Consider the following 21,534-nt stretch of genomic DNA (forward strand, 5'->3'; position numbering starts at 1 on the left):
CACATTTTTGCCTCACCTTGAACTTAATTGACTGCTTGAAAGCTGTCGTTTGAAAAGTGCTGACAGAATGACTTCTGTTGTTGTTTGGAAACGTTAGCTGTTGACGGAGTCTGTTCTGCGTTGTTTTCAGATTGCTGTCACACTTGCATGCATCCGTCTGTATACCACATTCAGGGATAAGGATGCATGGTGTCTTCATAAGGCTGTGCATTATGGATGGTTCATGTGACACGTATTACTTCTAATGGGCTTAATGTCTGTATGCATTAGTATGTGTTGCATTACTGCAGGGAGGATGAGTTTCAGATGTGCTCCTTAATATTCAAGTGTGAATTAAAATACATGGATCTTTTTTTAGTCACATCTTTTGGCATTTGGCATCGGAAACAGAGAGAATTCAGCCTTTTATTTAAAAGAAGCAGTTGTTAACAAGGTGCCTGATGACAAGTAGGTTGATGACCCAGGTGTGCACTGCCGTCTCTGTCAGTCATGACAACTAGAGGACTGGGTAGCAGTTACGCTGTCACTGGAAAAGACCCCCCCCCCCCCCCCCCCCCCCCAAGCACCACCAACCATTCCTGCCTCCCCATCTGCTCGTACATTGGTCTTGCTTGTGATGCTGCGGCGCAATGGTAGCAACTGTGGGATTTCTTAGAGGGAAGCCACAAGACTGTAATCAGTCATTATGTCAGAAGCGAGCCCCGTGAGCCCCACTCCAGCTCATTCAGCCAAATAATAAGCAGCAGATAACGGTGCTGGCATGCAGGCAAGAACAGAGCCCCCCATGGGCAAGCTAGAAAACGGGGGGCCTCTTCCTCTCCCTACACAGGGACGACACCTTGGTTCAAGGGCTAGATCGAACTTCACATATGGAAAATTTTGGCTGATCTTCAGAGCCCTTCCTCCTTTCAATGGTAAATACACCTTGAGGTGGTAACAGGGAAGGAGATCAGTTGATTGACTGTATTTCTTTAAAGACTTTTGGTCTAATGTTTGCAAGCAGAAATACTGTTTAGAGTTAAAAATGGTGTTAAAAATCTAGATCAAGTAAGATCAAGCTTCAGCGGTAAGGCTGATCTTGTTGTTAGTTGGTACTCCTACACAGTATGTTGATATATTAATGTTTTTTTATGTATTAGTTTTCACTTTTCTTTTCTTTTCTTTTTGGGTGTCAGCAACACATTACATTTTGAATGTGGAATGTTGGTTTATGTAGTTCAGGTTCTATTTTTTTATTTCCGGCCTGTCTCTTTCTTGATAAGATTAGTGGACTGCATAAATACCAGAGATAATGATGGAAACAAGTGCAATACATTGTTGTTCTATCCATTATCAAGTCTGTTGTATTTTAAAAATCTACTGAACTGTTGTCAGTAAACCAAACTTATCCCAGTGTTTCTGGCCTCAGATGGGGCCAGATCTAAATTGGTTTTTACCAGCATTTGCAAAGACATTTTTGCAACATTTAATCATTCAAGTGCCTCCACAGGGCTGCTGACCTTGTGATATTGAATTAAAAAAACACTTATTTTGAGCCCCATTCATTTCCCCTCCACCCTCGTGGAGTTTTGTCATTCCATAACGAGGGTCACAGTCCCCCATTGTCTCGCTGTTGCATTCCTCTGCATGGTTGTATTGACTGGTTCTGCTGGGTGAGTGGTGCCGTATAACATCCATACATCATTTCGGGGACAGAATGACAGACGGTGGGAGTTGAGTTGTCAGATCATCCTCTCCAGGCAACTGACATCCACTCCCTTCCTGTTCTCCATGGTGATACTTTATCTTCTGACAGAGGCTGCATTGATAGTTGCAATCCCCTGCTTCCGCACCTTGCTGGTACACTTGACATGCTTTCATGTGCTGATTTTTACGGTTCTCTAGAAGCTCAGAACATACGGTCACAGAGATATAAATGTTATTTGTTATTTGACTGCCACATTGTAATTGGTTCACTACTGTATGCATGCACAGATTGAGAGCTAGATTAATCTCATCAAAATGTTAAGCTTTTATAATCTTCTCATGGACCCCTTTCACCCTCTCATACATAATAAATGTAGCTAAAAGTCAGACTGACTTAGAGCAAACAGCTTAATACAGGAGCATGCTAGTTCTACATGGAAAATATGAAACTGCAGCATGCCACCAGACAATGAGCTCAGTCAGGTCAGCGTAGGTCAAACCTTTATGGAATTTCTGCCCATAATGATTAATAAGGTAGGTGTAGTTATTGCCTTGGAAGTCATCAGTGGAATGCTGGAGTTAAGCTGTAATCTAGGTTCATTACACCTGTGCCTGCCACCTCTTTCTTAAGGCATTGTTCTGTCTTTTTCTGTTAATTTTGTATGCAGTCTCTACTAATGAACAGCCCATTATTGATTAGTATGGACAACAAGGATTGCTTTGTTCCACAGTGGCTTATCACTTCGGTCTCTTGCAAAGCAATATCGAAAGCAATAGCGAGTCCATTTAGCAGGTTTTCTGTTGTCGCTCATGAGTGCTGTGAAAGGTTAGGCTCCTGTAATCTTGTTTATGTTTTTGGTCAGTAGTAAGCTTCCCTAAGCCAGCTTTGTGTCAAACGCAGCTGGAGAGGCCTTTACAATTGCAGCAGCGCAGAAATAATTGGTCCAGCAGCTTGGATGCAGCCATGACACACAGGTAATTTGCTAATTTCTCCCTCTCAGCTGGTGTTATCAGCTGTGGTTTTTGGGAAAGACTGTGTAAAAAATGATTTATGCTCATCATGTGGGTTTGGTACAAATGCAAATTGAGTGAGCTGAACAACTTGTCTAAAAAGAAAATTTTGTTTGGTTTTTGTGCCTCTTCATGCAGTTGCCCCCCCCATCTTAAATTAAGTGCCTTCACCACTTTTTCCTACTTTGTTGGCTTTGCTGTTTCCTGCTGTACATTACCTGTCACTGCAAACAAAGTGCATGCACTAATCTGCTGAATTGCCACAGAGTGCTTGTCAATAACCCGAGCTTCCATACAATCATTGTCTTGCATATGTGTTGCCATGTCAGTCTTAAGAAAAGTCTTTTCCCCTGAATTTAGCGCAAATGACTTTGAGCAGGCCACCTCCAGCTGATTGGGAAATTTGGATGGGAAAGTCCATAGTAGCCACATTTAATTATACTGGTGGTAAAGGACGAAATTGAGTAGGAACGAAGTGCTTTTTGTGCATTGATTTTTCTCTGCATCTGTGGATGCACTGGAGAGAGGGAGAAACGACTGTAACCTTCCCTATCGCTGCACTGCAGGCAAACAAGGTGGGGGGAGGAGGTGGCTCCATCCATGGCTCTTGTTTTGACTTTATTTTTAATACAATGAGAGCATGTATCAAACCATCCTGCTCATCTAATTAGACAATGCCATTGGATTCAGAAGAAACTCAGGCAGGTTTGGAAAGAGGCCACACAAGCACTTTACCTTGATAGAGTTTTGATGGTTTTTGTGATCTGTTTTGACATCTGACAAACTTTGGCCAACATTCGGTGTGGATTTTTGTAACTTGGATGACAAGGTGTGGCAAGGCCTGTGGATGGATCCTTTGAGCTCTTTCTACAGCTTTCCCCAAAGGATTTATGCCCATTTCAGACGCTGTTTCCAGTAAGCTTAAGCCTTTATTATGGCAGAATGTCACCTCACCTGGGTACCGGGAGAGTGACTGCCACCTTGATTGCCCTCAGGTCCCCAAAGGATTCCTGCCTGACTCGGCTACTGCAGATGACTGTACTATAAAAAGATCAGCTGCTTTGAAAACAGACAGCCTGGCTTTTGTTTTCTTGTTTTCAGATGACTCTTCCTCCGGTTTTCTTGAGAACTTCCCCTGACCGCGAGCTTTGCACAGTCACACCAGCAGATGCGACAATTCGTCATGCATAAGAAACCCCACTCCGGCAGCCATCTGTCTCCTTGTGTCTGTTACCCTGCACCGACAGTTTGTTTTCGTACCCATTTCCCATATACAATTTTAATGGCATGCAAAATATGCTGAACCAATCTCATGACCTCTGAACTTCATTCTAAAATCTCATGCCCGACCTATACGTGACCTAAGTAACAGAAACCAGAAAATATACTGACTGTCACCATTTATAGTGTCTGCGTTACCTCCTCTGGATAGCTGGAATGAATTATTATGCCCAGTTAAAATTTAATTTGACTCCTCTTACCTGATTCCTAGATCCGCTGATCCACCGTAAAAACAAGTAAAAGGCAAGGTCAGAGGTATCAGTTAGAGTGATACCTCTGACCTCCTTGCATCTAACTCTAACTGAAAATTTGGGAAATTAGACAAAGCCTACTGCCAGGCAACATCAATACTGGACCACTCTGCAAAACTCCAGAATATGTCCAATGTCAGCATTCAAATAATTCTTACTTTCTACAGCTATCATATGGTTAAGGTTAGGGAAAGGCTGTGGTTATAGCAAATAAATCATGAATGACATCAGTGGGTTTGTGGGGTTAGGGAAATGCTTTATTATGGTTTGAAAGGATTACAGTTAATGAAAAGACGATTGTCTATTGCATATCTGTGTCTGGCTTCGCGACTTGGAAGCTACTCTACTTCCTGCAGTTCCAATGAACAATGTCATGGGATGTAAATCGTGAGCTTTGGAAGCATCTAATATGGACATAATTCTTGGATACTGGGCTAAATTTGACAGTTGGGCCAATGACTCTGCTTTTGTTATACTTGCAACGTGCCCAATTAGACGCTACCGATGGGGGGATGTTGAGAATATGCTAGCTGCTTCAAAGATATGGGTTTCCATTAACATGCAACTCCCCTTTCAGTTGAGCTTTGAGAATTGGTAACCACAGCACACCGCTGCCTGCAGTTATTATTGTTTCTGCTCTTCTCTCCCACCACAACCCCACCGTTTTTTTTTCCCCCCCTTGCATTACAGCCACATCCCAGTTCAGATGACAAAAGTTAACATTTCTGGTGACAGTCTGACATTATAGGTGTGATTTAGGGGGCTTTACAGGTGCTTTAAGCGCATCTTGTAAAGGTTATTCATACCTTGTTCTCTGCCACCAGCAAATGCACCTACTGTAGATCATCCAAGCATTTCATTTCTCTTTTTCTATACAGGCCATTTCTTGTCATTGTAAGCGTAAACATATTTTTTCCTCAACATTGTGGCCATGCATTTTGAAGGCTAACCACTGTTTCTTTTCCCCGTCCATTCAGTTTGGTCACATTTGTTTATTGCAGGTGACCTGATGAGAACATGGCCCTTATCTCTCGCTGTACCCAAGAATAATTGAACACGTTTCCTCAGTGCACATTGTCACGTGAAAGCAGTCGATTGAAACATGCTATCACATCAGCCACTTGCATGGAATAAATGCAGTGCAGGTTTTTGGTGATAGAAAGATGCCTATCATTCTTTGCTGAGCTTTTACTCCTCAGGGCAACGTGTTTAATATGACCCTGCAAATGTGATTTAGTGGGCAGATAGCCTTGGGACTCAGGGGTTGCTGCTGCAGAGACCTCTACTGTGTAGTACATGGCAACAACCCATGTAGGTTAAGGTTATCTTGCTCATGCTGGATATGTTGAACTGAATGTAGTTGAGGAATTTTTCCAGAATAGGTGCGGAGGGGTTGGGGTTAGTGAACAACCACAAAAGCTGTTCGCTTCAACAGCAATGGCAAAAACAGAAAACTTCTTGATTTTCCAGATTATTTTGAAGTTTTCTTTCTTGTGTGATAATCTTTTGCTTTTCCCTTTTGAGCAGACTTGTTCTTCTTGCGTATTTGCTGAAAGCATTCTCTCGCAGAGCATCAAATTCAGGCGACATGTTTTCCTTCAACTCTCATCCTACCCTGTCTGTATTCATCCTCGATTCAATTACTTTTAGGTTTCAGCAGAGACTCGTTCTGTACTATATTGCTCTCTGATGCGTGTTGCTCCCCCACAGATTTATGTCGGAGCTGAAGGATGGCTGTCCTATTTTCTGCATGGATAGCAGCGCTGGTGACATTGTATGTGTTTTAAAAGCTCTCATCAGATGTACGTTAAGGACATGTGGACCACACAGCCAAGTAATTCTTCCAGACACATGGCCATTTCTGTCACATCCTGCCATTGGCATGTGTTGCACAGTGGTTTGTCATGTGAGTTTTGAATCTGACATATACATATATATATATATATATATATATATATATGTGTGTGTATGTGTGTGCATTAATATGCATTGGACTGGATTTGAAACCATAATTCAGTGACTCTGCATGTGCGTGTCTTAGTCGTTAAATTACTTGAATTGCCAGGTTTTCTTTTTTCCTCCGCCGGTTATTAATTTCAGAGATAATAAAAACTTGACGCACCTGAATGGTCACTTTGTTCATTCATGTAAACGGGGAATGAATGCCAAATTGGAAATTAGTCAGACCATTTCCATTTGTTTTTTTTTTTCCCAGAATGCCTGGTGGAAATTGGTGATGAATTCAGAATAGGGGAAAAAAGTGTTTTTTCTCCATTCAGCTTTCCTCAAGCAGATTTAGCACATAGCGGGGGATAAATGAAAAATATAAACAGTGTATTTTTATTTTTGATTTTGAACATACTGGGAATAAATGAAAAATAAAACAGGCTGCTCCACGTTTCCACTGCGATTCTCAACTTTTCTTCTATTAAGACCTGTAGTTCCACATGAAACCCAGTTTCTTTCCTCAATGGTCAAAGATATCTCAGCACAATCTGTCTACACTAGAAATTTTAGACAGCCTAAATCAGTCACATACCAGTAGACAGCTACCCAGCATGGGGTCACACTGCCCATTGCTGCGCTGATGCAGTTATAGTTATGTCTTTCTTTGTAGTCACGGTGAGAGGTTGACATGCCCCCAGTTGACCGCCCCCTCCTCACAGGGGTCCTGCGATATCTCGGTTGTCTCCTTCCAGGCCTGAATGGGCACATTGTGCTGTTGCCCGCTCCTGCTCTGCAGACCTCTAAGGTCCTCCGCACACACCTGTCAAGCCATGTCCTTGGCGCCTTGGGTGCTGAGACACTCCAGAGCCCCCCTGCCGCACACATGGTTATTGAACCCTTGCACACCCATACAAACACACATACACACACCTAAAATCAGCCATATATGAACAAATAAACACACGTGGTGGCCGCAGAACTCTGCCAAGACACAGGCACGTATACACGGAGACATACACAATTGAATTTCACATAAACACAGAGCATGCATACATCCTCTCTCTCCCACTGCGACGCACACACCCAAAGACCCGACTTTATTGGAAACACACCTCGCCTATGCTAAGGTTATATTCATTGTGTAGGTTGGCTTCAGAATTCAGAAAGGGTCAAGTTCCATATTTGTCAGGGTGGGGAGGGCAAGAGCACAGAAGGTTGGCTGAGGTGCACTGGCTCGCACATGGAAACAGGATTCAGAGGCAAACTGGCTGTAACTTGATCCACTGCTTCAATCAGTTGCAGGTTTTCTGTTCTTGAGTTGAGAGGTTAACCACTGAGGGACATAGTGTCCTTTCCTTCCATCCAGCAAATATGTGTATTTTACTTGAATGCAAAAACTGACTGAGAGAAAGTCAGTCAGTAATAATTATTAGAATCTACATGTCATGTCAAAGCTAAAACAACAACTGATTAATCGATGAGTTGATTGACAGAAAACTAATTGCAGTAGTTTTGATTATTGATTAATTATTGAAGTCATTTTTCATGAAATATGCCAAAAATAGTCTGGCTAGAGCTTCTTAAATATTTTTTTTTTTTTTTTTTGTCTCCCTTCAGAATAAAATTCATATCTTTGCTCCTTGGACCTTTGTTTGGGCAAAAAAGAAAAATAAAGATATCACTTTGGGTTGTAGGAAGTTCATTATGGCCTTTTTTCATTATGTTATTGCTTTTTTATAGATCAAATCATCATCCCATTATTTGACAAAATAATTGGTGCATTTGTCGATAATGAAAATAATTATTAGCTACAACCCTAAATCACTATAAGTACGCTAGAGCTTTCTTCAGTGTGAGAATTTATAGCTTTTCTTTGTGTTTTCTGTAACTATAAACCGAATCCCTTTCAGTTATTAACAATTTTTTAGTTTATATAAACAATTTCAAGATTGTACCTCTTTCCCTGAGACCTTGGCATTTGTTCCTATTGTCTCTTTATGGACTAAACACCTGCTTGATTTATCAGGAAAATGATAGATAGATTAATTAAGATTGCAAATAAATGAGTTGCAGCCCTGGTTTCAAAAGGACATTATTTTTAGAGGCATGACACATTTTGATATAACTCATGACCCGTTGAAGGTAATCCTCTCTTTTGATGTCTTGCTGCACTCATACAGTACATCCTGTTTGTCCCTCTGAGCGACTCTCCATGGCCTTGGCTGGTAACCCATCACAGAACAAATGTGCTTCTACATGTGGCATTACCATCACAGAAAAATGCTAAATGGCTGATTGTACATGCACAATACGTGCACCCTCATGAAGGACCTATGGTGTCAAGTCCCACGAGTGTCACCCATACAATTTTCCCCTCTATTGACTTTTATGTTCTGCTGCAAGGTTGGTCATTGTGGTGGGAATATGCATGCATGACAAGTGTGATTATCATAATGATATTCTCCCACTAAGGTAAACAGCTCCATGGCCCCATGAGTGCAGGAAATGTCCATGTGAATGTATGGCATTTTGACAGCTTATTTCTGACGATACATTTCATGCATTTAGCATTGGGTGCCGTAGACATAAAGCCTTTTAAGAATCGTCTCTGAGCTAGGATTGGTGGTGAGATCATGTCATAACATAAATCCCGTTTTGGCTTAAGAGGCAATCTAGGGCCCGAGGACTACAAAACCATAGTATTTACATAAATATTCAAACACATGAGCTTGCATACACCCACGAATAAAAATTCAAAACGGAGGTGTGAGGTACCACATTAGCTGAACGCATTATTCTGGAGGCTGTGTGTGTGTGTGTGTGTGTTCATCGCTCCTATCTTTTGTATGTTTCCACAGACACAAACAAGAACACACTCATGCATACAATACATATTAACCTACAGACTCCTATCCCAAGATTCATCCCTTTCCAATTAAGACCAATTAGGGCCTGTGTAAAAGGACGTCTTCCGGGGAGGGACTGTTGTGTTCGGTGTTTTACGTCCCCCAACCCCCCTTCTCATTGGTATGCCGACACAGAGTGTGAGACAGAAACAGGGATTAAAGGAAAAATATAAAGATAATGATAAATAAAGGGAGAGAGAGGGAGAGTCCACAACACGAGACAAGTGGATGCTGAGAAGGTGATGCGGCAGAGAATTAAAGTGAGACTAAAGAATGGGAAAGCAGACATGTAAGTATACATCATCTTCCTGCAGTTGCCAGCAACCTCAGTCAATTGTTATCAGCTTGCCTGAATTTAATGTGACCCTTGGGAGTAGCGATGCTGCCCATGCATTATAAATGCTGCCCATAGACTTGGGTTGGTAGATTTTTCCTCCCCTTGAATGAGCAGCCTCTGATTGGTCATGATTACTTAAACCGAATATAACGTTGCAACGTCATTTGTCCAGTTTAGATTTAATGAACAGGGGACTTGTTTGTATTTCACACTTTGACGTGGTCATGAATTGTTCTCCCTCGCCTTTTCACAGGGATTATCGCGCTTAATGCATGCAGACTCTTCCTCTCCGTGTGAGAGGTGTAATAGTTACATTTGGTGAAAGTCATGGTGTGTTATACTAGAAGTGCAGTTTACCTGAGGGTGCAAACTGAATCTTTATGAAGCCTGGTTATTTCTGTCTCTGAGAACAGCTCATTTTAAAGTCTGTATAATCTGTGAAATAGCTGCAAGTAGTCGAATAAGTACCAGCAGTGCATATTGCACTTCACACACACGAGTATGTAGGTTACTCAAGGCTGACTCTACTTCTAACAGATGCCACCACCTCAATACATTTTCTGTACATGAGCCATATCCCCTTTGCCTTTGGCCCCTCCACATGCACAGGCCTGCTCCGCCGATTAGGGCTTTTGTTGTGAGCAGCCGTGACTACTGTAACGCGGGTGTTTGGGTCAGCGATGGCCACAATAGCTTAGTTACTCTCGCTGACTTCCTCACTATTGCCTCTCCCTCTCTTTCTCAGCACATTTTCCACTTGGCTGATAAAATAAGCCACTCTTTGATGAGCTTTCGGCAGGCTGCGGTGCTGCGCCTCGGTAAATGCTTTTATAGAGACACACCACAGGCTGTCGACTTCGATCATTCATACAGTGGCTGCATGCGTCCATTGCTTTATCATATGTTCTTTTGTCTTCTGATTGTATTTATTTATTTATTTATTTTGACATGCAATGATAATCTGGTGCTCGAGCCACTAATGTATTTCAAGACTGCCCTGAAACTATAATATTCAACTTTTTGCTTTGAGGCTGGAGGCTGGAAGAGTACTTTTTGTCCTGTCTGAGTTCTCTCTCAGATGGTGAAATCCATGTCCCTGTACTATTCATCATGATTGGCTATCTACCTTGAAACAGCTTGAAGCCTGAGGGTGAGGTAACTAACAGCTGCAAAGCTAACACAGGCTGTAGAGGAGCAGAGGAAGAGTGAAGTTGGTCCCAAACAAACAAAAAAAAAAGTAAATATCAATAAAATGAGTTTAATGACGTTAATAAATGAAATTTAATGAAATGAATAAATGAATAAAAATGTATGCTGTTACCTTCCTTTTATTGTGAAAAGCAGCTACATTATGTGTATAATTCAATTTTAGTACCATTTAGTAGTTATAAAGCATTCAGGAGAAAACTGACTATTTATGCTTTTGTTCGGGTGTGCTTGTTCAGATTAAACACACAGCGTGACACAAAAAATGTTATAAACATATTTATATACAGTATGTACAAGAATGAAACTAGGCCCACAGATGCGGCTAGTTTTAACATCTCTGTGACAGTTTGTTGCCATCAACAGACACTGTGGGAGCTAATTAAAACAGGGAGGTCAGCTAATTTGTTGTGTGCTTTGTAGGAAATGTTTGTCAGTTTTGGGAGATAACTTTCCCTTTTCACCCAGTTTCAATGCTTTCTTTAGTTCTGCTGAAATGAACTTTATAAAGGATGATGAAACTCATCGTTCATGGCAGAAAAGCATTGTCACACCCAGCATTACTGTCAGCTGAGGTCAGAAATGTGGTCTGTTGCACTTCTGACCACACTTAACAATGATAGGCAGCACAGTGCACCACAGTGAATCACACTGAGGGTGCGAAATCAGATTTGAGTGTGAGGTTTTGGCAGCGAAAACAGGATAGTCGTCCTGCGTTTCATCACTTTGTAATTTAGAAAACACTCTTTTAAACATGGGAACTGAAAAAACAGGGTACAGTAGATAATTTGGTGAAGAAAAGATCCAAAAACATCCTTTCAAGGAACATTTTTTGTGTGTGTGTCTGCCATAAAGTTTGCACTTGCAGCACCTCCCCTTGGTTTTGAGCATTCCTCTGCAGTGGGGAATCATTCACTTACAGATATCAAGCGATCTGGCTGGCTTACTTGGCAGTCCAGCAGAACTTTTTCATATCATTTTTTGCTCTCTGGAATATCCTCAGAAGTCAGTAAAAAGTTAATAACATGATGTAAAACCAAAATCCCTCTGTCGGTTTGGTCCCACAGTAGTGTTCCAGGGTTAATGTGAGCTCAAGCTTCTGCAGTACAGAGCTGTCTACATTACAGCGAGGTGGTGCTCATTGTGCGATACCAAAAACGTTGTCAAATGCGACTTTTCAGCTGTTTGTCATTACTTCCGGCCACTTTTGAAAGCCATGATTATATTTTCACATGTTTGAGTTATGCCAAGCACTCCACTTCTCTGATTGTTCAGTTTTTACTTTACTTACTTTTTTACTTTACTTTAATTTTACTGCTAACTTGACTGGCTGTCTTATCTTGTTTAATACTATGTGTACCACAAACACAGGCCTCTAGTTAAATTTGGAAAAGGTGATATTCATTGCAATTGTGATACTGCCCAGAAAAATTTGCAATGAGATGTCTTTTCAAATTAAATCCGGCCCTATAATGCCAGCCATGGTGTTAATAGCTCAACACATTCCTGAGTAACTCTACAGTTATGCTTTCATTAATGAGCAACCTGGAATTAATAAGCATTTATCTCTCACAGTGTCACACTGGGTCATCCGTGCCTGGTACTTCAATAGACTTGCATATCTTTGGGATGAACATCCTTGTAGTAATGGTACGAGATTGCCTTGAGTGCCTGGAACTGCCTGGTGTACATTTCACTGGTCCAAAACCCTTTGAAGATATTTTGGAGGCTTGAGTTCTCAGCTACTGCCAGTACTTCAACACAGATGATTATGAGAGCGCAGGTTTGAATTGGGCTCTGACTCTGTGTTTCTGCTCAGTGTGGAAAATCAGGGAGAGGAGCAGTGAATGTGGGTTTAATAAGATGTAAATATGTATAAACTCAAGATTAGTGCCATTACTGTAAATTTGGTGTGGATCCAGTGTCAGTTGATGATGAAAGCCAACTAGGAGCCATTAAACCACCAAGAATGTAGTTTTTATTTTCTCTTGTCTGTGAACTTGGTCTCTCCTTTTGTTCGGCAGTTTGTGGTCAGGGATTGTTGCAATATGGTGTGATTGTATTCCTTTCCAAACACTTCAAGGCCTGCTAAACGACTGGCAGATGCTCCGTTGACCAGACTAGCTTGGGTGGTTCAGCTGAATTGACCTGTGGCATTTGCTTTCGCTGCCAAAGTCTCCAATTTGATCAAACATAATGAATAGCAGATTTGATGCAGCACGTCCCCGGCACTTGTTCGGAAGCCAAGTTCGGTCAGCCATTGTACCCAGATGATATTGTGGAAGTTTGGCAATACAAATGAGAATTTCTTTTTCTTTGCTTTGTAGCATCTCTGCACAATTTGAAGCACACATGCACAACATTAAACATGATGTCAGTTGGAAGCTGACGGCTTGTCTTTTTCAGTTTTGCGTGTCTGTGATAGCTTTGACTTTAAAAGCATGTGACAGACAACCCAAATAGGTTTTTTTAATTGTGAGTAATCCAATATCTACCTAATTTACATAGTAAACACTGTGCTACCGATTAATCCTTTTTCATTTTGGATTATTATTCAAGACCTTAACCTTCTATAGACACCTCAATTACAAATGCTTTGGTGCTCATTCCTTTTTTTTAATGCAGGTGAGATTTAATTAGAAATTAAGTAAAGATAGTTTGCATCACAATAACGAAAGAGAGTAAGGTGACATGGTTTTCTGCACCGAAGGTGAGGAAGACACAAGTTTTTCAATTTCACTGAATAGAATTTGAATTTACCCCCTTGGATCTGTACATGTCGCTCATTAATTCGGCCATAATTAAATGTAACCACTTCACCTGCGGACGCCCGTACCAGCCGAACAAAGGTTTATACTGATTGTGACGAGTGGAAAAAAGTGAAGAGGAACTGACACGAAGGCTGACAAAAAGTGGCTCGTGAAAAAAGACGGGTTGACGAGGCGATGAGGCAGAGCAGGAGAGCAAAATGTGCGTGAGGGGAAAATGAGACGATGCAAAAGGTGACTGGGGTAGGCAGTCATCAAAATGCTAATGTTGTATGGGATATTTACTGCAGAGTGTTAATGCAGTTTAAAACAGGCTCTTTGTCCTGAAGCCCATCACCAAGCCCCTGTTGGGCCTTAATAAATCAGCCATTAAAAGCTGATGTGACCTGAATAGCACTTCATACAGCAGTAGTCCAGAGTGTGGGAACCAGACAACAGCTGAAAAATTTATGAAGATGCCACTTAATGATGGTCGACCCAGAAGAGACCGAGATGTAGAGTTTATGCGTGATGGGACTGTGACAAACTAACACTTCTGGCACTGAAAAATTGTTATTTTCAGTATTTCTTTTTTTTTTTTTCAGCTTATAAAAATAAACCCATGTCCTCAATGTGCATGGGTCAGTTAGTGGTGATTTAGAAGTTAATAATTTGTAATGTTAGACTTTTAATTATGTCCCTTGTCACCTAATTTGAAAGAGTAGGCATTGCTATGTTTTACTGACACAAGACTATCCTGTTCTGTCTCCTAACATGCTTCTTCTCTCCATTTCCTTACAGGGCAGAGCAGGCTTTTATTATCTGGAATGTGATACACAAGATTTGTGAGGAGAACGCTCAAGAATCAGACTCCCTCTAAGTACGAGGTATTGTACAGTTTTATCACCTTTTCAGATGATGGCAAAAGTCGGCCTAAAATGTGTCATTAATTGCCATGAATACGCAGTAGATCCCAGATCAAGTGCACAAGCGGTTTCCTGCCCCCAACATGCCACAGTAATGAAGTGTATTCACGTGGGCCAATTGGGCTTGTTCTTTATGTGCAATAGGATGTTTATGAAAATGATTCATGATAGGTACTCATCTTCGTATGCAAATCTGTGGGACATCGCCGGTAAGCCTTTAATTTCTGCCGCCAGCGACAAGGAGGGCTTTCTTGCTTGGTAACCATACATATCTACCGAGTGTGTTTGGATTCCATTCCGTGATGCAAATGATGTTTTCGCTGTAATCATGCAAAAGCGCAGCTGGCTTCCATTTCTCTTTGCCTCTAGTCTCTTGTTCCTTGCACACACACTCACACACCCCTTCGCCCCTTAAACACCAAAACCTTCGTGCACCGAGCTCTTTCTCCTCTCCCTGTCTGTTTGTCATTGTTGTCTTCTACAGCTCCGTGTTTGCTCTCTGCTTCTTGTACTTATCTTCTCTCCCCTTCCTTGCTCACTTGTCTTGCCAGCTCAAGCCCTCCCCCTCCTCATCCTGTTGATATGCACACACTTTCCTCCGCCACCTCCACCAACCCTCTCCATACTTAATGGAGCCACCAGCCTCCCTGCCTCCTGTGGTGAGCCTGGATTGAATTCAATTAGGGAGATTGTTTGCCCTACAGAGTTTACTGGTGGGCTCTGTGGATGATAGGTTTGCCTGCCGATGTCAGCCCCCCCCCTTCCCGCCGCTACCACCGCCTCCTCCTCCTCGCTCTCACTCAAACACACACCTACACACAAACATACTCTGCTACATCCATGTAACTCATTTTCCCTTCAGCCAACGCAATGCAGCTTCCCCTCGTTTCCTCTTTCCCTAACAACTTCTTTGTGGCAGAGCATATTTCTTTGTTTATACATTGCTTTTCGAGACCCTGTTGATGTTTTTATGTTATTTTATGAAAATGTATTCAGTGAGATTAAGCCATAAAAACTTGCGCTGATGAAGAGTATGTCCTATCACCTTTTGGATTAGTCCTCAGGATCTTAAATCCTCTATATCACTGCTTCATGAGAGTTGATGGGATGGGAGATTTCAGAAAGAATGTAACTGGGAACTTCATTTCAACTCAATCCCAGCAGCGACATACACATTCCAGGATTATCCCACTTTTAGAATTAATTTGCAAGTTTGCTCGCACATCCAGCACAAAGGAAAGGACAGTAAATGTTGCTGACATAGGAGGAATGGTCACATTAGCGGTGAGGTGAAAATAGAATTGTGCTGTCATTTGAATAACACTGAGAGCAGTGGGCGGTAGTTACGTGTGGCGCTTGCTCGTGCTTTTTAGATATGAAGCCTAACTCTAGTACAGACATAATGGCGCTGATCTCTGTTCTGTATAGAAACACATTTCAGCAAACTTGTCCTGCAACCCGCTGCTTTCCTCCAGATGTCACGCTGTGTGACCGTGCGCTGGTGCTCCTCAGAAATCAGATACTGTATTAGTGCTGAAAGATGTCAAATGAATTAAAAGCTGGGGATGGCTTTGATGATAAATATCGTAATGCACCCCGACGTGGAATCACAACCTTCATTTGATGCACCTTCTTGTGCCTAATTTGTGGTCACTTTGGATTAATTCTAACCTACTTTGGGGAGATTTCTTTTTTTCTGGCCAAAGAAAGGCAAAAATCCACCTTTAGTTACATGCACAATATTCTCTGAAGGGTTTACAGATTATAAGGTTGGGCAGTAAGACGTTTAGGCCAACTCTTTAATTATGAAATTCTGGAAACCTGTTCAACTACGAAACTCTTGTTGGAGAATATGATCTTCTGGACCCTCCCAAAATGCTTTGCATACCCAACAAGGTTGCCCATAGCATCAGCCATTCAAGTTAGTTAGACCATAATGGCCTGTGATGACATTAGCCCTGTCGGCTTTGGTTCTGTTATCTTAAAGCCCTGCTATTTGTTTTCATAGTGTGATCCTGCCCGGATTTCTCGAAATGATGCAAAACAGGTCATTTGACTGGAAAGGGAGTGAAGTCCTTTTGGCCGATGTCGGCAGTGTTCTTGAATTTGAATCCTGTCCAGAGATAGTTGACTTTGCACATCTTTGTTGTTGTGTCCTGTTACTTGGGCAACTATGGTCAGCACCAAAGCAACCTGGCTCAAGGATACCAGACAGAGACTTGAAAACCCTCTAAATGACCCAATTATTTAAAAGGCACACATTGCTTGATGTAGTGCATGGCTGGTAATGACAAATTTGTTGGCCCTCCATGCAAATTGCTGCTGTCTTGACAACAGCAACCTTCTGGAAATGTGTTTTCTCAGACATGTTTGTGGTCATTTTGTCCCAACAGGTGATGAGTGCATGAGAGAACCCTCCTGCAGCTGCATGAAAATGTCACTGATTCATCTCATGTTCTCTCATGTACTTGGAAACTGGGGTGGGCAGATGAATATCATGCAAAAATAGCACGTGTTTATATGCCAGATTTCCTAAATTATTGTAGTAGTAGAGTATTGTTGATTTATCTCCAAACCAATATACTTAAATCTAATTATGTTTTTTTAAAGATGTAGTATCATAGGCCATGTCTGTATGGGTGCCTCCGTTTGAATAAATTAAAGATATATTCACACAACTGCACACCACGCTAGGGCATTTATCTCCTGTTTTGTTCTGAACTTAAGGCAGCTGTAACCTTAATTATTCACAGTGTTGTCAAGCTCTTTAGGAGATATATTTATCTGAGTGCGCAGTGGTCTTGCCTGATCAGCATATAGCGTAAATCAGTATACATACAGAAAATGTGCATGTACTTCTACTTAAAGTAGTGTTTACAGGGACACTCTGCAACCCTTCCACCTTTTCCTCTAAAATCTTTATGCCTTCAGTGGCTGTACTCTCTGGGACTGCGTTGTCATGGTAAAAGCATGTTTTTTTTTTTTCAGTTGTGATTTCTGCATGCGTTTTTAAATTCAGCAAATCATGTATCTCATGGAGGAATATTAATATACATGACAGTGCGATGAGGGTTTTTCACACATCAACACAACTGTAGAAATAGATAGTTCAGCTACAGTTAATTTAAAAGTTTAAGTAAGTTGTGTCTCATTTTGGGAAAAAAATGTCAAGAGAAGATTGAGATTCTCATGTCTGTCTGTTCAGTATGAAGCCACAGCGAGCAGCTGGTTAGCTTAGCTTAGCATAAAACAGAGAAACATAGAGGACCTGCCAGCCTGGTCCAGATGTAACATAATCTGCCTAACAGCACTTCTAATGCTCAATAAGAATGAATGTGTTCTATCATGTTTGGTTAATGCACAGTCCAAGGAATCACCGTGCTGTTGACCTGGTCCTTTAACATTGGTCTAGTGGAGTGATTTCTGGAAAAATGCACATTTGTAACAAGTTGTATTATTTTCTCTGTGTCAGTCTCTCCCACACAAACTCTCATTTTTATTGCTTGTCACAGCCCACGTCCTCAGTCTCAGAGGGCTGTGCAGGTGAATGTCTCCCTTGTCTTGATTGGTATATTTAACAGTCCCTTCGACAATGGTGTCCCCACCTCCTCCATCCCTGAGTCAGACAGAGAGACCGATAAATTTGGATGGAGCTATTTCAGTATGAGAAGGGGTTACTGGGATGTTAGCACAAGTGTCTTGTGATGTGCCCGGCTGCTCTCCTGATACCTGCCCTGACAGTTTGGGTGTCTTAATAAAACAACACCCATGACAGCAAACTCACATAGCAGCTCAGTGGTCTGTCTCCATCATCTTCTGCCAACTCTTCCCCTACTTTTCTCCCCCCCCCCCGCCTCTTCCTGTTGATCCCCCCCCTCCTCTTCCTCATCATCACCGTGGTCATTTATGCTAATGTAAAAGAACAGGACGATCTGCTGATGACAGTTAGATTCAAGCAACCGCTTGCACCTCTGGGACTATGCTGATATCATCTGACATGACAGAAGAATCTAAAGCAGCACACTGGAAACATCTGAAAGACACTGATGTTATTTGAGCTGTAAGGCATTGGGATATAGATATGCTAATTGGATACTCGAGTTGGTCTTTGTAGTCACATACTGATTTAATGGAAGATGTTCAAATGTGTATAGTCCAGAGAGAGAGAGAGATGTCCACTAACTTGAAGATTTTTTTCTGTTTGGTTTTTGTACTGAGTTCACTGAGACTTCCTTGAACTTGGGTTGCACCCCCGCCGAAGGTTTAGCTCCAGCAAGGTGTGCAGCTCTAATCAGCTCTGTTTGATGTGTGGAGGCAGGAGGTTTTTGCGGAGGAGCCAAGATCTCTCAGGACATTAAGGGGAGAGGAGAGGGAGGAGAAGCACAGATTACTGCTGGTCTTTTTATAGAGAATCACTCCATCTTGTCCTTTTTAGCTCACTCATTAGTTCTCGCATCCCCCCCGGAGCGTAATTCTCTCTTTGTGTCTCTCACCAAGACTAAGGCCACCTCCCTCATGTTGGGGAGCAACCTGTCTGGACGTCAGCTAACCAAATATGATTCCCCAGCCTTTCCTCCTTTACTAAGTCACAGTCTGAGGTTGCTTGTGTGGTGGGAGCCACTCCCATTCTGGCGGCTATGGATAAAAAAAAAATAAAAAGTCTGCCCAGGAGAGAAAAATGTGGACGGATGAATAATGATTGCACTTGCTTTCTTTTGTTGGCAGTGCAGGCTGACATGCCTTCTCTTCATTTTCTCCCCTGAATTCCCTCTATTTCCTCCCTTCCTTTGTCTAGTACCTGCAAAATCAGACATCCCTCTGTGCCCATCAAAAAATAACCAACACTCCTCAACTGGCTGTCATGGGAGTTCACCGCCATACGACCGGCGTACACGCTGAGGTAATCAGCAGTTGTCAGATGTGAAGTGTCCTCTGCTATGACTGAGAATGTGCTCTGTGTTTGCCTGTCCAACGTCAGAGCCTTGGCTACAGTGTAGGTGTACTAATGGCCTCTTTATCAACAGGGATCATTAAATAATGTCCTGCGACTGCAGATTTGGCAGCAAAGTTGTTGTTTAGCAGGGGAAAATGGAGACACAGATGGATAATAGGAGCTTGTTGTCACTGCCAGCCTACCGACCAACCCAGTCGTACAATCTAGTGCTTTCATACACTCTCATGGCCTCTTATGATTATACATCATTTTCAAGTACACCGACCACTGTTCCTTTCTCATATTCCCAAGTGGTTTATGAAAATTTAATTTACATATTTGTTCTCCATATGCATGACGTGCTCCTTAGCACCTCTGAAGGAGGGGGGAAGAGCATGTCTTATAAAAACACAACCAGGGGAAATTATTGATTTATCCAGGACGAAGCAGAGCACCACCCTGCTGTCAGCCTGGCGGTCTGGATGTGAGGATCCCAAAGGTGCCATCACACCCGTCTGTCCTTTTTACGGTGGCTCTAAACCATGGACAGGGCCTGCAATCTGTTTCTGCCCTCCCTTGAATTTTATTTACAACCGCAGCCTGGCAATAAAGCCGGAAATTTATGACTTACTTTTTAATTAGAAATAATGTCTTGTAGAGTTAAGTGATGGATGGTTTAATCAATATATAGACTGCGGCTGGCCATATGATGAACGTTGCTATTGACAGCTTGCAGAGTAGCCTAACTTAACACTTTGTCTTTCAAAGAAATATGTAGTGTTTTGTTTGGTGATTGAAACTGTACACTACCCCTTTCTACACCTCTCTTAATTCTTTCTCCTTCCATTTCACTGTCTCTTGCTACTCTGTCAACACTTCTTCTCAAAAGGCAGAATTTTCTCCAGAATGAACCCCCTCGTCCCCACCCCCACCTTAGTCACACCGTATTTAGTATTTCTTTCTTATTTTACCAAAGTGAAACCTCATTGTATTGAGTGCCACAGTTGCTCAGATTTAAATGAAATAAGTGAAGGTGGGTTCTCGTGAATGGAATCTCACAAGCAGGAAGCAATTCAGTTCTCAAATAGGTAGAGATTCCTTCTAAAAAAGCAATTTTTCTTTTTTTCTTTTGTCCCCTCAGGTTCAGAAAAAAAGAGAGCAGGAAACCTTTTCAAGAGGAATAATTAAATCAAAATCAAGTCAATGGGATTTGTTTCCTTGTGCTGTGGATGTTTGCGTAATATACGCCGAGGATGGAATTATGGCACTTGACAAGTGAAGTTCAATTTTGTCACTTGTGTCTTATTGTGGAGTGCTCCAACAGGCTTGAGCCAGACTTGCTGTGGCTCTTCACTTAGCAGACCATTCCAGACGCTGGTCACAAATGGGAACAGAGTTACAATTCTCTGTCACTACTTGAAAAATGTCATTTTGCCACAGACTGATTTCATCACAGATTTCCATGTTGTCTTAATCTTCAAGAAATGTAGGACTGCTGCTTGGCAGATTTTGTTTTGCGTGAAATGAGCTATAGGACTACAAGTTTTGCTTATTTGTTTGATTATTTGATTCAGTCGAGTCAGATGTCAGACAGCCATAGAAATTACCTAAAAAATTTCTGAGAACTGAAAGATGTCTGAGAGCTGAACCCAAACTATAACTACATAATTCATAGAAAAGCTGCAAGTCTTCCCATTGGGAAATGTAGCACTTGCTATACGGACTTAAACGATTGACTGGTCATTGTACTTGTTGCACAATGATTTAGTGTTTATTGATCAAACTCACTCTGCCCTGATGATAAGAATATCTTATATATGTAGTATATGAAAGACTGTGCTTGACAGCAGTGCATTTAGGATGGATGACAACAAACAAAAAACAGCCTGCACCAGTTTTCATCAGACTTGCCTCCTTTTTCTATGTGCAAAAACGGGTTTCTAAAGACTACCTCATAGCAAGGGTTTACAGGCTCATGTCAAAGTTAATAAAGTTAATCATTAGAAAGTGTAAAAAGGCCGTGCAATATGTGTCCTTTCCTCACTGTCACAGATTAATAGTTGCAATGTGATGCTTGCTACTACCATCCAGACCACCTACCTCAAAGATAACACTAATAGGCAGGATAATCTTATTCATATGCACACGCACAGAGAGTAACACACACCGCCATAATATCACCTGTCCTCTAAGACCAGCCACAATGCCTTTCTTTCATATTGATTAGTGTTGCATTCACTGCCCAGGGCCATGAATAATGCCCTTATGCTTTGTTTCCATGGTCTCCGGAATTGAATAACCAC

At 41.8% G+C, this 21,534-nt stretch overlaps 1 protein-coding gene across 14 annotated transcripts in view; it reads left to right on the forward strand.

The window, feature by feature from the left end:
• Positions 1-21,534, forward strand: part of LOC124054617 (adhesion G protein-coupled receptor L3-like) — a 198,641-nt gene that overhangs the window by 12,256 nt on the left and 164,851 nt on the right. For 13 of the 14 annotated variants that reach the window (XM_046380811.1, XM_046380810.1, XM_046380816.1 and 10 more), the window contains exon 2: positions 14,174-14,259. The gene's annotated coding sequence lies outside the window, so the exon portion shown is untranslated. Of the gene's footprint in view, positions 1-14,173; positions 14,260-19,093; positions 19,199-21,534 lie in introns of all 14 variants that reach the window. The other variant, XM_046380812.1, reaches the window with a different exon arrangement.

The sequence above is a fragment of the Scatophagus argus genome, chromosome 23 (genome assembly GCF_020382885.2).
Source record: "Scatophagus argus isolate fScaArg1 chromosome 23, fScaArg1.pri, whole genome shotgun sequence".
Lineage (NCBI taxonomy): Eukaryota > Metazoa > Chordata > Actinopteri > Scatophagidae > Scatophagus > Scatophagus argus.